Below are 17267 nucleotides of genomic sequence, written 5' to 3' on the forward strand. Positions count from 1 at the left end.
TCCTTCCTGGCCCCACTTCCAACAATGAGGATTACAATTGAACATGAGATTTGGGCGTGGACACAGATTCAAACCATATCAAATATGCATTCCTTCCAGACAGTCTTTTATTTTCTGAAGTCAAGACTTTTTAAAAAATTGTATAAGGGCAAAAATTATTTGTCTTATATTTTTAAAAACTATTATTAAGATTCAAGTCTCCATAAAAAAGAGAGTGTTTTCCTTCAAGGCAATGGAGTTCTGATTTATACATTTTTAGAGAAATAATTATAGTCTTTGTGCTAAATATAGGAAGAAAAATTAGGTATTCATTATGTTTGTCAACTCTTTTTCTCAACAAACATTGAGTGAGTGTTTTGTGACACTGTTTTAGGTGCTGAGGGTAGGGAAGTAAATAAGACACAATCACTGGTTCTGGAGGATTTAGCCTAATGAGGTGGATCTACTGTTGGCAATCCTACAGTTACCTTCCCTTGGTCCATAAGATTAAGCTCTGCCTCAAACTCTGTCATGCTCGACATCTTTTTGCACGACAAATTGTTACATGTAGCACTGTGGCACTATTAACTATCTACTGATTAAATTTACTCTCAGAAAGAATTCTATGAAAATTTAGAGGTCAGAATGTATTTAAGGTTAAACAAGTACTGGTCAGCATCAAAAATAGCATCAGAATTCTGCTTTCTCAAAAGTCAAGAAAAGCAAGAAAAAAAATTCATTCTGAGTGTGTACAAAACTGCTGGAAAGAGATCATCCTATACATGAGGTACATGTGCCAATATCATATATGAGGAATTATGAATTATTGCACAGTCTTTATGAAACAACTAAGCATGCCAAATCAGCTGTCAGGTTTTGAAGAAGAATCACAGCCCTCTTTCAAGAGATCCCACCACGTTTTCAGGAAACGTGCATTTTCTGTACATTTGATGGCAAGCTCTTCCACTTGAACTGAAACTGCAAATGTGGCTTCAAGAAGTTTTGTTCACAGTGCTATTCTCAATAGCAAAGACATGGACTCAATCTAGATGCCCATCAATGGTGGACCAGATAAAAAAAAATGTGGTACATATGTACCATGGAATACTATGCAGCCATAACAAGGAATGCGATCATGGCCTTTGCATCAACATGGATGCCACTGGCTGCCATTATCTTGAGTCTATTATCTACATGAATTAAAGTAGAAACAGAAAACCACACACCAGATGTTCTCACTTAGAAGTGGAAACTGAACATAGAGTACACATGGACACAAAGAAGGGAATACCATGTGACACTGGGGCCTATTTAAGGGTGAAGGTGGGTGGGAGGAGAGTGAGGACTGAAAAACTACCTATCAGATATTTTTCTGATTACCTAGATGACAAAATTATCTTGGTGACACCAAACCCCTGCAACATGCAATTTATTAAACAAACCTGAAAACGGACTCCTCGAACCTAAAACAAAAGTTGAAAGGAAAAAAGTGTAGTTAATGAAAAGGCATCTCCAATCTGCAGCTCAAGTTCCTCCAGCGGGTCCACCATTTGGCTCCTGTCCCTGCTCAGAACTGGCCAGCCCAAACTCACAGGAACGCTCAGGATAGATGCCAAAGAGAAGTCTGAAGATGAGGGAGCAAAGGGAGGCAGCAGGGGTGGTGAAGAAACCTGCAACTCCTCAGGGTCAGCCATGGGAAAGGGCTACAGTGGCAGAGTCTGACCAGAGCAGCTAAACTGACACAAACTGTCTTTCAACTACTTGCCAGAAGTGAACTTTTAATATCCCTTTGCCAACCCTACCGCCTGTGAAACTATGTCTCCGCCATTGGATAGTTCAGTTGGTAACACCACAACCTACTCATCTATTTATCTTCCTCCCTCACTCAACATCCTACCTACCTATCAAGTCCTGCAGGGTTTACTCTCAAAATACTGTCTATGTCGAAATATAAGGGAACCTGGCATTCAGAGTAGAGCCTTGTGGTGGGTTTGCTTTTTTTCCAATTAGAAGATCCTCTCCATAAATCTCAACATTTTTTGAGGGGCGCTAATTTGATAGTCAAACGTCTACCTAGCTATATTTAAATGATTAATTTAGCTATACATGCATACTTAAAATAACATAAAACAGAAGGTACTAATTTAGAATTTAATATCATCACTCACATTTCATCAAACAGTTCCATTTTAATTCTTCATGTGCAAATTTGACAGCAGGGGCTTTGTCATCTCTGGAACCTCCTGTAGAATTAATACTGTTTTCTAGAGCAAATCGTGGTCAATTCTGTGGTGTTTAAGACATCGTATTTTTGGAGTCCAGATGTGATTGTGTCTCTGGAAATATTTTAAAAAGTCACAAGAACCCACGGAACAGCTGTTTTTTCAGCTGTAAACTTTAAGCCTCGCTATGTAATTAGTTATATCTTCATTTTAAAGCCATCTTTCAAACACTTGTTTGTAACACCATCTAACACTTGCACTGGTGAGGTCATAATCTTAGGGAAAACATTTCTTGGAGTCCTATTTTTTTCTTGTCAGTTTCCAAATGATGTGAGGAAGAATCTCCTATGTTCAGCATTCTTTTATATATCAAGCTAGGAAAAACAGAAATTTGCTGCTAATTGAAGAGATCCTAAGAATCAATATTGAAGAGCAGGTCTCCCTTCATTCCCCTTAGAGCAGGCTTTCTAGAACTCTGACCCAGGGATGTTTAAGTATCAGAGGGAGCTCTCCCCTCAGATGAGCTGATGCACTGGGGTACACGGCCCAGGCTCTAAGCTGGACTTCAGTTGAAACCACTATGTGAGCCTGGGCGTGGTCAGTGGCTCAAGCCTGTAATCCCAGGATTTTGGGAGCCGAGACGGGGAGATCACAAGGTCAGCCTGGCGACAAAGCAAGACTCCATCACAAAAAAAGAAAGAGGAAAAAAAAAGAAATTATTATGTGCTAGAAACGTCTCACCCCAGCTCTAGCCTGGCTGGACCGTGCTTCTCTCCAAAAGGGGCTTCCTGTCTTGAGACCTTGACTCGCTCCTCTTCCTCCTGCGAGATGCTGTTCTCCTTCACTCTCCATGTTCATATTTCAACCCGCTTGCTCATTGCAGTTCAGCTTCTAAAACGATCCCAAATCCTGGTTAGCCATTTCACACTTTGGATGAGAAGATATGAATAATTCAGCCCAGTCCATCACTATCATAAAAGCAGCTGAAGATCAAGTTCTGTCAAGGTGGAGCCAACAACATCTTTCTTTACATTTTCAGAGGAAAGCAAGCATATCTTTAGCATTGTGATGAAATCTGCCATGTAGGCCTCTGAACATGCTCTTGTGTATTTTCTGTGGCCCATTATGGTAATTTCTTCTCCTCTTTACCTTTTTTTGTAACTGGGTGATTATACTGCCAGTCCCTGGGTACTATAATTTGCATTGCAATATGAAGCTTCCATTTAATGCTTGCAAATTATGGGCCCAGGGCTGAAGCTCTAATGTGGGAGTTGCTTCCACATAAGTCAGAAGAAGTTTACGTATATATGAGTGTGGCTCTGGGAATAAAGAACTTCTTTTCATAATCACAATTTAATATTTAAAAATAAAATCTAAGTTAACAGAAAAATAATAGGAGCAGGCTTACCATAAAAGGCAGAGGAGAACGGAAATGAAGTGCTCTCATAAACGTTTCATAAAATACAACCACACACATATCACACACTTGGGAGCAATGCTATAAAATTTCTTCACAGGAAGAGGCAATGTTCCTTCCATCGCCCTTCCATTTCAGCAAGGATTTGTTCTGCATTCTGAAGTCCCTACAGGTGAGTACTCACAGGCATTGCAGAATTTCAAAGAAAAGAAGTTACTATCGCTGGGCTGGGAAGATGGGGAAAGAGAAATGAGCTCTATCCAGGGAAATCACAGGTGATTGCTATCAGAGGACAAGGATTTTCATATAGATGTGTTCTAGTTCAGGTTTTTTTAGAAGACATAGTTTTTTTGTGATCTCAAATTCAGGGGAAAGCATGGTGTTTTGAAGGAGGACAATTTTCCTAGAGGTAAGAAGACCTGGGTTCAGTCTCATTTCACCTCCTAACTGCCAAGTAACCCCTTAGTAAGACCTTGGCTTTGTTATATTTATTATGGAGATTGAATATGTTGAATAATTGAGAATATCTTGAACATTTAATGTTCTAGGCTGGCTGCTAGTGCTCACTGGTGTGTGAAGACTAGTGTAGCAGGTTCATAGTCTATAGCCACCAAGGCAAATTCTTCACCTAGTGTGTTATTCCAGCATGGAGCTATATAAAGGAATTAGTGGGACACCAGATCTGAAGCCTGGTAGTTGGCTCGTCTCTGATTTGTTGGTCTGGCAAAATGCTTTCTATTCTGTGCAACAATCTTCCATGGAGTTAGTTTTCTGTGGAAGATGTGCACAGAGGGGTGTGTGTGTGTGTGTGTGTGTGTGTGTGAGAGAGAGAGAGAGAGAGAGAGAGAGAAACAGAGAGACAGAGACAGAGACAGAGACAGAGGCAAAGACACACACACACACACACACACACAGCGAAAGAGAGAGAGAGAGAGAGAGAGAGAGAGAGAGAGAGAGAGAGAGAAACGCCAGAGCTAGCTATGCTCTGAGAAGTACAAAGTTAAAATACATGGAATTAGCAAAACCAAGAACAGAGAGGTGAAATTGAAGATGAGACAGTCCTGAGCCAGATTCTGTTAGAAAAACAGCCACAGAAAAGTACCAGTACTTACAAATAATGCTTTGTTCTCTGCAGTTTAGCTATAGGTCTGTATTTAAATAACATTATTTTAAAACTTCCCAGAATACACTTATGTATAAATAAGATTTATATGGAGTGAAGCAATTTCAGGTTTTAGGAAATTCCTTAAGTAAAATTATTTGTTTTATTTAAAAATGCTCATAGTAGATATGTTAATATTTTCCAGTTTTCAATTAAGGTCTGCTTATTTCAAGAAATAGCTAATAAAATAAACTAAGATATGAATTCCAAGACTGCTACCATATAACAAAAAGATACAGATGTTCTCTTGAACTTTATTGTTGTAAAATTGGACGCATATGGAATTGTTCATAATTATTCCCATAGTATGAAAAATGTATACTGACCATTTTGAACCTAAATCTTTTCCTAGTCATTTGGCCTATTTGGATGAAGCATCGTAGAATGCAAAGAATAAAAGCTTTGGCAACCCTGGGCTCAAATCCTGGCATTGCCTCTTCTTTTATGATCTTGAGAGAGTTTCATAATCTATCTAAGCTTTGGGTTCCTCTCCTATTAAAAAAGAAAGATAATATTTTCGGAGATGGTTTTGAAAATTAGAGATGATGTATTTAAATACACAGCCAATGGCACTTGATAGGAATGCTGTGATAGCAGCTATTTGCAATAAACTGAATGTTTGTGTCTCCTCAAAATTTCATGTTGAAATCCTAATCCCAATGTGATAGTATTTAAAGATGTAGTCATTGGGAGGTGATTAGATCATGAGGGTGGAGCCCTCATGAATGGGATTAGTGCCCCTCTATGAAAAGGCTAAGGAGTTAGCTAGCTTTCTTTCTTCCATGTGAAGACACAGCAAGAAGTCAACAGTCTGCCACTCAGAAGAGGACCCTCACTAGAACCTGATCATGCTAGCAGCTTGATCTTGGACTTCCAGCCTCTAGAACTGTAAGAAATGTTTCTGTTGTTCATAAACTACCCAGCCTATGGCACTTTCTTACAGCAGCCTGAGCTAACTAAGACACTACTGTTATTCCATTCCATGAACCTGGCCTGTTGCAACACTCCCAGCTACGTGTCTATGTGTAGGATGAGAAACCACTGGTATAAACACAATGTGGACATGAAAACAAGTTCTCTTTTCATTGAGATGGAGGATCATGGAGGAAGCCCTGCTAATATGAACACACATGAAAACTACTGTCTGGCAGTCAGCCCTGATTCTCCATGCTCACAGTGACGGGGATAGAATGGGCCCCCTCATTTCCATCCTAGCCACACCATCATTATAAACATTTGTGCTCCCATTGGAAGTTCCAACTTTCTGTGCTCTCATTGAAAGGTCTAATGACCACTTCTGAGAGAGGCTCTTATCCGAATGAGTTGGGAAGCTGAGCCAGAGGTGTCTAGGATCGTTTCTGGCAACACACAGAACTTAAGGAGACCCTAATCTGGAAGAAGTGTCCTTAACACCTTAACAAGTGCAAACACAAAAACCTTGGCAGCTGAAAAGAAGTCCTGTCACTCCAACAGCTTTTCATCATCTTTTCAAAAGTGAAACACACACACACACACACACACACACACACACACACACACACAGAGAGAGAGAGAGAGAGAGAGAGAAAGAGAGAAATGAAAGTGTCTTAGAATGCTGTGTGCTGATCTAGACCCTGCCTGCGATAATCCCCATCGTTTTCTGCTCACTCTGCTTTGGCAGCCCTGGTCTAGCTTCAGGCCTGCACTCCTGTTCTCTCTGCCTGGAAAGCCGTTCTCTCTGCCTGGAAAGCCCTTCTTCTCCCTGATCTTTCCATGGTTCAGACCCTCGTTACACACAGGTATCTGCTCGAAGAGAAGGCCTTCCTGGCCCTCTCTGGGTAAAAGATTGCCCGCCCCATCCTTCCCTTCCTCCATCCTGCATTCCTTTTCTCCTTTCCCTTCCTTTCTGTCATTTCTTAACCACTACCTGGCTTTCTTATTTTTCTTTTCTTCATGGCACGTAGAACGACTGGACAATTATTTATTCACTTTTTCTTATTTTCTTATGTCTGTCTTTAACACTAGAATTTAAATATTAGAGTGAAGGATTTATGCTTACAATGCTGGCATGTAGTAGGCACTCATTCAGTATTTGCAACACGAATAAATAAATAAGCAGAGAAGCAGAAGACTGGATTGTCTCTTCTAGTAGATAATGACTTTTCAACTCTACAGCTCTGCAAGTATTTTCTAAATGCAATTAGATTAGGAGTATTAATGAATTTCTATTTTCGGTTTACACAAGGTCATGACTACTTAAACCAGCTCTTATTTAGTAGCTGTTTTATTTTCTTCTCATTCAAAGCTAAGCAAGTAAATCTTTAGGTTGGAGGTGAAATCTGCCATACAGGCCTTTGAGCATTCTCTTGTGCATGATCTGTGGCCCATTACATAATTGGGCAAGTCTTAAAACTCCAGAAGTGTTTGGGTTCTCTACTACAACAAAACCAACAGTACTGTTTATAAGCAATATTTAGATCCAACGCTGTAAGCTCAAAGGAAGCACATTTCTTTCTCTCACTGTTTCACATTCAGAGCCTGGCACAATACTGGGCACATCATTTGATAAGAAACTTAACAAATGCCATTAAATAAGTAGACATTCATGTTTTATTTTTCCTGGTGACTTTAGAATTGTAGACAGCTAATGAACTACTGATTATACTCTGGTGTTTGCATCTAAGTACCCACTCGATACAGTTATTGGGGTGGTGACCCTCCATCCTTTCTCCTTCCTTCTAATGAAATGGCACCTCATTCTCCTTGGTAATCATTTTCCTGCTGCCTTGTTGCCTGTTGGCTTCATTGAGTGGATGTTGCTTTTACAGCTTCCTCTGCTTGTGTCTTTGTCCCCACCTGTTGCTCCTCTGTGCTTACCGTTTGGCTGTAGCCACCACAATGGCTTCTGAAGATGAAGCATAGTTAGGTCACAACTCACGGACAAGGCTTTGTCAGCTTGACCCTGAGTGGGTGACAGTGTCATCCTCAGAGTAATCAGAGGTCTTTGTTCAGTGTCTAACATGCAATCTGCTCCTTCAATGTGGCAACACTGCCTTGAAGACCTCAGAGCAACTTTCCCAAGACGGTACTAGGAGATGAAGGAAAGGCATGTGACTCTTCTTGACTCCACTCGAATACCCCCAATAGCTCACATCTTTTGATTCTCTTATCAAAAGAAAATCAAATTCTCTTGATTCTCTTATCAGAAAGGTTCTAGTGAGGGTCCTCTTCTGAGTGACAGACTATTGACTTCTTGCTGTATCTTCACATAGTGGAAAGAAAGCTAGCTAGTTTTCTGGCCTTTTCTTATAAGGGCACTCATCCCATTCATGAGGGCTCCACCCTCATGACCTAATCAAAAGATGTTAAGGTGAAAACACCTTACTGTGTTTTCAAAATCTTCCCCAGCTGGGAAAGATTATCCTCCCATGGATGCTGGGCAGGACTTTTCTCCCCTTCTGGTCTGAAAAAGTCCTTTTTAGTGTCCATTCCCAATGCCCTAGAAACACTCCTACAAATGAGACCCTAGAGATCTGGAGTTACCAGCAGGTACAAATTAAGTCCGTACTTGCGTTTTTGTTACATATTTAATTTAGTTGACCAATATCCCCCTAAAAGGAAAAAGATAAAAGAATAGTAGAGCACTTTATTATGATTTTAACAATTACTTTCCAAACCTTTCTAACTTGATATTTACTTATTTAAGAAATACTTTCCAGCTCTCCTTAAATGAGTGAATTTTGCTCTGTTGCCTTTAGCTTTGCACATCATCAAAACCCTGAAATTCCATAAAGCATCCTTAATTATAACTTTATTTCATGTTTTTATTTTTTTAGAATAAGACTTTAATGACTGATACCAACTGCCCCTCTGAGGGTAGAGATTTCCACCTCCAAGTTCACAAAGTCTATCTCAGTGAAGGACAACTCTGTCCATCAGCAGAAGAACCAAATTCTTTATAGAATATGGGCTTTTAACTCATTTTTTATAATGCAGAACCAAATATAAGATTTTATTAACATGTCAGCTAAATTTTTCCTGATCAGGATAAACAGTGGATCTCAGGGAAAAAAAATTAGAGCATATAAGCCCTAAAATGTTTTAATGGGAAATTTTTTCTTTTGATGCCTAGTATGTATCTGAGAAAGTGTTAAATATTGTCGATACAAAGAAGAATGAGCCTTGTTCTATGCCTTTAAGAAGCGCAGTCTAGTAGAACAGAAAGGCTTGATTTTGTTAGGTTTAAAGGAATAATCACCCTGCTGGACGTAATTGATATATTTCAGACCTCTAAAGGAATAGAGAGGATGGAGCCACTTCCTTTAGCCTGCTTTATCTGTGGTTTAAGTAAGGGAGGTGGATGAGACATTGAGAACTGAGAGAGGGCATTTCCTATCCATCCTCCCTCTTTCCCTTTTTTTCTCCTCCTTCTCTTCCCTCTTCTTCCTCTCTCTCTCTCTCTCTTTACCTCTTGACTTCACAAAACCCCTCCACTTGCAATCATTTCCTTCTGGCTCCCCACCAGTATCTGTTCTTCATTTCCTCTCACAACTCGGTGATACGTATAGGTGAGGAAAGATGTTTCTTTGGAACTTCTGTCACCAAATGGAAATGATAGTGTCCAAATCTCTCTACTCCTTAAAGGCATTTGCTCTCTAAAGCATTTTTTAAAACAGCCCTGTTCACTGAAGGTAAGTGACGCTCTGGAGTCAAGAGTCTTTTCTTTTGCCACAAAGAGGGGAAGAAATTGTTTATTACACACTTGGAGGGGTGCCAGTATATTTGTTGAATTTATTGCAAACCTGCTTTAGAGTACTATTGGTTCATTAAACTCAGTTTTTTAATGAACAAGAAGCCAAATAAGACCTGATAAGACCATCTGGACCATACTGGGGGCAATGCTAGCTGTTAATACCTGCAAATTACTTACACTTTAAAATAATCATTTTCACTCTGATTAATTAAGTCATATTTCCTCCAGAAAATAGAAGCAAGACAATGTTTTAATAGTTTCTTAACCTCCTTTTGCATTATTTGACTTGACGCATGATAGTTTGAAAATTTTTTAGAGCATGTATTTATATGAAATAACTTAAAATTGTAACTGATATTTATGTTAATAATGTCAAGTATATGCTGACTATCTGGTATGAGCCATTAATACATACTATGTATATTATTGTCATTTTATACACATTTCCATTTCAAACTGTATCCATGCAAGATAGGTAGTGTTCTTGCTATTTATCAAATGAAAAAAAATGAACACCAGAAAAATTAAATATCTTCTTTAATTCACACAGCTAGTAAATGGCAAAGCCAAGATATAAGTGTAGTTGTGTATATTAACACTATCACATGTATATTTATATGTGTCATGTACATTATATGATAAATCATTCTCATGTTATTTAATTTTCAAAGAATTGTTGGAATTGAAAGATAACAATTCTCTTTTCTGTATAAGAGTAATTGAATTAGTCTGTTCTCATGCTGCTAATAAAGACATATTCTAGACTGGGTACTTTATAGAGGTAAGGGGTTTCACAGTTCAGCATGGCTGGGGAGGCCTCAGGAAACTTACAATCATGGTAGAAGGGGAAGCAAAAATGTCCTTCTTCACATGGCAGAAGCAAGGAGAAGAATGAGAGCCAGTGAAGGGGGAAGTCCCTTATAAAACTATTAGATCTCATGATAACTCATTTACTATCAAGAGATCAGCATGGGAGAAACCACTTCCATGACTCAATTATCTTCACCTGGTCCTGACCTTGACCTATGGGGATTATTACAATTCAAGGTGAGATTTGAGTTGGGACACCGAGCTAAACCACATCAGTAATATAGGCTGGTTAGTGGAAGAGGAGATGGCAATCGGTGATAGATGTCAACGATTTTTTAGGACTAAGAAAGGAGATTAACTAATAGGTAACTGATAGCAGAATACAGAAAACTGAAATCTAACAATCTGCAGAAAAGAAATATGAACAAGAAACAGTTGACATCTACTACAGAGCTTTGGGAAGGCTCCGAAGTAAGGACCTCCCACAATGGTGTGCTGGTAAAGAAAATCTCTAGCAAAACAAGAAAGGCTTGGATTTGTAGTGTTGGTTGATTTCTGTGTTGCAGACTCTCCCACTATAAGCAATTTCAAGCGATGAACAGCTCCAGCACAACGCTGAGCCAGGTACCTCAGAAGGCAGGGCAATAAATGAAACTGACAACAGCAGGATTGATGGAAAATGTTTAAATTTTAAAACATTTTTAGATTCAGAATGTACATGTGCAGCTGTGTTACATAGACATATTGCTAAAGACGAGGTTTGGGTTTCTAGTGTACCCACTACCCAAATAGCGAATGTTGTATCCCACAGGTAATTTTTCAACCCTCCTCATCTCCCCTCTTTTGGAGTTTCCAGTGTCTGTTTTTTTTCATCTTTATGTCTATGTGTACCATTGTTTAGCCTCTACTTTTATGTGAGAACATGTGGTATTTAATTTTCTGTTACAGAGTTATTTCATTTAGGATAATGGTCTCCAGCTCCATCTGAGTTACTGCAAAGGACATTATTCTGTTTTGTGGCTGCATAGTATTCCATGGTGTATAAATGTTACATTTCCTAATCAACTAATCTAATCGACTGCTGATGGACACTTATGTTGATTCTGTGACTTTGCTATTGTGAATAGTATTGTGATGAACATAGAAATGCAGGTGTCTTTTTGATATAATGATTCCTTTTCCTTAGGGCAGATACCCACTCGTGGGATTGCTGGGTTGAATGGTAGCTCTATTTTTAGTTCTTTGAGAAATCGCTATACTGTTTTCCATAGGGGTTGAACAAATTTACATTCCCACCAACAGTGTATGAGTTCCCTTTTCACTGCATCCTCACCAACAACTATTGTTTTTTTGACACTATAATATTAGGCATTCTGACTGGTGTGAAATGATATCTCACTGTGGTTTTAATTTGCATTTCTCTGATGCTTAGTGATGTTGAGCATTTTCTCATGTTTGTTGGCAAGTTGTTTGTCTGGTTAGAAGCTCTTTTAAAAAGGAGTTAAACTCACTCTACAGAGAACTTCCATGACTTCAGTCAGGGACAAGAATTTATTCTTGGAGATAATGAACCACAGCCATTTACCCTTCAAGCACAGCAGAGGAAGAGTGAGTGTAGTACTGAAACTTTAAAAGATTAGTGTATTAGTCTGTTCTCACACTGCTAATAAAGACATACCTGAGACTGGGTAATTTACGAAGGAAAGTGACTTAATGGACTCACAGTTCCACATGGTTGGGGAGGTATCACAATTATGGCAGAAGGTGAATGAGGAGCAAAGTCACGTCTTACATGTCGGCAGACAAGAGTGTGTGTGCAGGAAAACTGCCCTTTTGTAAAACCACCAGTTCTCATGAGAGACTTATTCACTATTGCAAGAACAGCATGGGAAAAGTCCACCCCCATAATTCAATTACCTACCACTGGGTCCCTCCCACAACACTTGGAGATTATGGAGAGCTACAATTAAAGATGGTATTTGGGTGGGAACACAGCCAAACCATATCAATTAGTCTAGGAGTTTTAATGTCTAACAGGCTTTCCAGAGAGCAAGAGGACAAGAAGAGAGAGAGAGAGAGAGAGAGAGAGAGAGAGAGAGAGAGAGAGAGAGAGAGAACAAACAGAGGAAGTGGAAAAAATATTGTAGAAATAATGTAAGGAAACTTCTGAGAACTGGCAGATATATATTTCCTAACAATGCTCAGTACGCTGAATTTAAAAGACTCACACCAGGGCACCTTGCAAAATTTAATAACATTGGGGATAAAGAGACAAGCCAAAAAGTTTTGAGAGAGAGAGAGACAGAGACATAGAAAGAGAAAGAAAGTGGTATATAAAAAATGGGGTTTATAATAAGTATTAGGCTTCTCAGCATCAAGTCAAGACACTCAAAAACAGTGAAGCATGGTTTTAAATATGGGTGGAAATTATATCTAACTTAGAATTGTGTCCTTATTCATGAACCATGAAGATAGAACAAAGACACATCCAGACCTGTAACAAGTAAAGAAACCAAAAACCAAAACCAAAACCAAAAACAACTTCCCATGTAGTCTTTCTTAGGGAATCTTTGGAGGCTTCTTCCTTCCTTCCTTCCCTCCTTCCTTCCTTCCTTCCTTCCTTCCTTCCTTCCTTCCTTCCTTCCTTCTTCTCTCCTTCCTTCCCTCCTTTCTTCCTTCCCTCCCACCTTCCTTCCTTCCTTCTTTCCTTCCTTCCTTTCTTCCTTCTCTCTTGCCTTCTTTCTTGCTTTCTTTCGAGACAAGGCTTTGTGCTGTTACCTAGGTTGGTGTGCAGTGATGTCATCACAGCTCACTGAAACCACCAGCTCCTGGGCTCAAGTGGTCCTCCCAGCTCAGTCTCCCAGGTAGCTGGGAACTACAGGTGTGTGCCACCACCCTGGCTAGTTTTTTGTAGAGATAGGATCTCATTTTGTTGCTGAAGTGGGTCTCAAACTCCTGGTGTCAAGCGATCAGACTCCTGCCTCTGATCTTCCAAGCTGCTGGGATTATAGCTGTGTACCACCAGACCCAGCTCTGAGGTTTTTCTTATGTAAATAAAGAATAAACCAAGAAAGAGGAAGACATGGAGTACCCACAGGAAGAGCTCAAACTTGGGAGAGAAGAAAAGGGAGTTTCCACGTGTATGGTGATAGCAAATCTCAGGATGTCACCTATGAAGCACACCAAGCAGCTGGTGACATGGAACAAAAAGAATGGATAGATGGCCTGATGTGTTTAATCCTATTGAGAGAGACTTCATGCTTCTGATGAAAAGTTTGGGTATGGATTAGTAATAGCGACATTAAAAAAATTAAGCAAGCAAGCAAACACATGAGGCTGTTATTATAATAACTTCAGAAAATAAAAGTTGTGTGAGAAAATATATGTAATCATAGCTACCACCTGGCTCTATGACACAGGTGCTAGAGCATCAAACGCCACAGCGTGGTGTAATTCATTATATGAATTGAGATTTGATGTGGTCAAGGAAAACCAGAGACATGGCAGTTGACCTGGGAACGTATTGATTTGTAATTATCATAGTTTTACAGTAGTTTCTCCTTGTCGTTATCTTGGGGTGTTATTTTTCCCCCTCAAACAAAATTCTGCCTTCTTCTCTAGGATTCTATGATCAATGAAAATAAGAAACACTCTGGAGCAATTCCGTCTTTATTTAAGCAGGTGCTAAGTAATCATAGACATCATTAACATTTAAAGGGTGTGTTTCCTTTTAAGTCCTTAAAGTACATGTTCACATTTATGTTTCCTATGAACAGTAAATTTCAATGAGAAGAAACAAAATGGCAACACAGTTTGAAAAGCCCAAATCTTGACTGGTTCTGGTAAATAGATATGCGACAGGGGGCTTCACCTTCCTGAAATCACTATTTTATTCTGAAAAGAATGGAAGTCACTCTGATTTAGAATCCCTTTAGAAATGATGGGGCCTGTCCAGGTGTGGTGGCTCACACCTGTAATCCCAGCACTTTGGGAGGCCGAGGTGGGCAGATCACGAGGTCAATAGATCAAGACCATCCTGGCCAACCTGGTGAGACACCGTCTCTACTAAAAATACAAAAATTAGCCAGGCATGGTGGCATGCACCTGTGCTCCCAGCTACTTGGGAAGCTGAGGCAGAAGAATCGCTTGAACCCAAGAGGTGGAGGTTGCAGTGAGCCGAGATTGCGCCACTGCACTCCGGCCTGGTGACAGAGCAAGACTCTGTCTCAAAAAAAAAAAAAAAAAAAAAAAAAAAAAATGGGGACTTTGAACTCTTCTTTCTTAAGGTGCAGTTGTGAGTTATATATATTTTCTAGGGAGTCATCTGCAATTGACTGATGTGTTGACATCCAGAGATGAGTTGTGCCATGTTTCTGTATCCCAGGGTTATTGATTTAAAATAGCTCCACAATGAAAATAAGGGTTGGCACTGAGGGGATTTTTTTTATGTCCTGGAATTTACTTTCTTGAAAGTCTTAAAACTCTGATAGTATCTTGTATTTCCCCAGTGGTTCTTTCTGAAGGCAGAGAAATATATTTCAGTGAACTCTCAAGACTCTCTTTGAGTCCTAATGTGTCTGAGTCTGTCACCTGTCCTGCAGGCCACGAGAAGGTGTCAACCACTAACCACCAGAAGTTCTATGACCCCATGAAGATAGTAATTAATAAGAGAGGCATTCCCGAAGTTGACCTGTCATCCATGCACCTGATTTTCTCCTTGGATAACTTAAAGGTGTTAGAGTTTAGGTGAGATCTTCCTAACACCCAGAGAATGGATCTACAAAGAATTTTAAAAGATGTTATTTTTTTCTCATCTTTTTAGCCATGCAATTTCTACTGAAGGTAAATCTGTGAAGATTCATTGCTGTGTTTTTAAAAGCTGTCATTGCAGAAACTTAAATCTCCCTAATCTGGAATTTGGGTTAAAAACTACCACTAAATTAGGAGCATGCCAATATGCCTTCTTTTAACCATAAGACAAAAGAGAATCTCAGCAGAGCTTTTCTTAGAACCCATCTGGATGCCTGGGAAAAGTAACATGAAGAATTCAGAATTCTCCTAGGCATGTAAAATAATGAGCGTGTTTTAATGTGTTTTAGCTCAGTGCAAAATTTTTACTCCATGGGTGTGAAAGTAAGATTTGATCTGGACAAGATTTCTGTATTATATTAGGACTACTTATTTTTTTTTAGATAAAGCTCTATCATTTTACAAAGTGCAATGGTATGAAGATATGAGAATTGAAATTTGCTTTATAGAAAAATCTGAGTGATTTTTATGATTAAACAATTTCCTTCTTCCCTAGAGACATGTGAATAATAAAAAATTCCCCAGAATTAGGTAATTTAATCCCCTCAACACTTCTTTCTTATGGTTGTGTTTATCGTGTTAATGGAGTATTTATATTTTCCCAATTTTTTTTTCTTCTGTCGCCCTCTTTCACTTATCAGAGTGCTGGTGGTTACATTGAGCCCAGCAGGATAATACAGGATAATCTTCCTAGCTCTCCAAATCTGATTAGCAACCTTAATTCCATCTGCAATCTTAACTCTCCTTTGCCATGAGATATAACAATTCAGAGGTTCCAGGGATAAAGACATGGACGTTACTCTGCCTGCCACATTGTGTCAAGTTAATTCTTGCCACAGTAGCATCGGGCTGATCCATTAAAAATCATATGTTAGCTGGGTACGGTGGCTCACACCTGTAATCCCAGTATTTTGATAGGCCAAGGCAAGTGGATGGCTTGAGCCCAGGAGTTGGAGGGTGCAGTGAGCTGTGATCACGCCACTGCTCGCCAGCCTGGGCAACAGAGAGAAACCAAATGTCTAAAAAAACAACAAATAACATATGCTGAATATTATCACAACTCTGTTTGAAACCTTCCAGTAATGTTTGATGTCTGTTAGGGTAAAAATCAAAGTCCTTGTAATAATACTTCCCATGCCTTTTATGGTCTGACTTCCTGCTCCATCCCTGACTTCTAGCTTGCTCAGTCCCAGCCGGTCCCAAACACACCCCACTCCTCCAAAAATAACGTGCCTCAGGACCTTTTCCTTAAATATTCACATGGCTCATTCCATTAGCTGCAAAAATCTAATCGAATGTCATCAGTGACTTTCAGGATAAAATAACTTCTCTCATTCCTCTGACAATTCTTATCACACTTACTCGATTTTATTTTCACTGTAGTACCTATCTTTATATGACCTGCTATATATTTACTGTTGTTGTTTTAATGTTCTGCCTTCCCATGTTCGCTAGCTAGGCTGTTCATAGGATGAGAGTGGGACTTTTGTTCTTGTTATTCACTGTTGTATCTCTGGTTCTGGGAAAAGTGATTGGCACATAGAATACTTCAGTAAATGAAATAAATGAATGGATAAATGGATGGATGTATGGATGTATGTATGTATGGATGTATGGATGAACAGACGGACGGACAGAGTGCTGTTGCTTTATTGAGTTTATGAGGTGAAGGAAAATGAGCCTTGTCAAGTAGAGTGCTTGAATTTATCACAAATACGTTTTTGAATAAAAGAAATTTTCACAGCTTTATCACTAAGTGAAGAGATACAGAGAGTTCCTAAGTCGACATTGCTAATTTTTCCTAGAATTACAGGAATTTGCTTTGAAAACTCTTCGGGAGAAGGCAGAATGCCCAGGAGCACACCCGGCTCATGGCCGTTGCCACGTGGAGCCTGCGCCCAGGAAACTGCACCCAGGTCCAGAGAGTCTCACAGCTTCTGACAAAAAGAGAAGCTCGGCTTAAAGTTTACATGTGTTTAAATTTGTTTTTAAATTCTTCGTTTAGAAAGGTGAACATGGGGCCAGGCGCAATGTCTCAGGCCTATAATCCCAGCAATCTGGGAGGCCGGGGGAGCGGGGGTGAATCACTTGAGGTCAGGAGTTGGAGACTAGCCTGGCCAACATGGTGAAACCCTG

At 39.5% G+C, this 17267-nt stretch overlaps 1 pseudogene; it reads right to left on the minus strand.

Moving 5' to 3' along the window:
• Window positions 1-841: 841 nt before the first annotated feature.
• Window positions 842-1673, minus strand: LOC101047137 (renal cancer differentiation gene 1 protein pseudogene; annotated as a pseudogene).
• Window positions 1674-17267: the final 15594 nt, after the last annotated feature.

The sequence above is a fragment of the Saimiri boliviensis genome, chromosome 4, assembly GCF_048565385.1.
Source record: "Saimiri boliviensis isolate mSaiBol1 chromosome 4, mSaiBol1.pri, whole genome shotgun sequence".
Lineage (NCBI taxonomy): Eukaryota > Metazoa > Chordata > Mammalia > Primates > Cebidae > Saimiri > Saimiri boliviensis.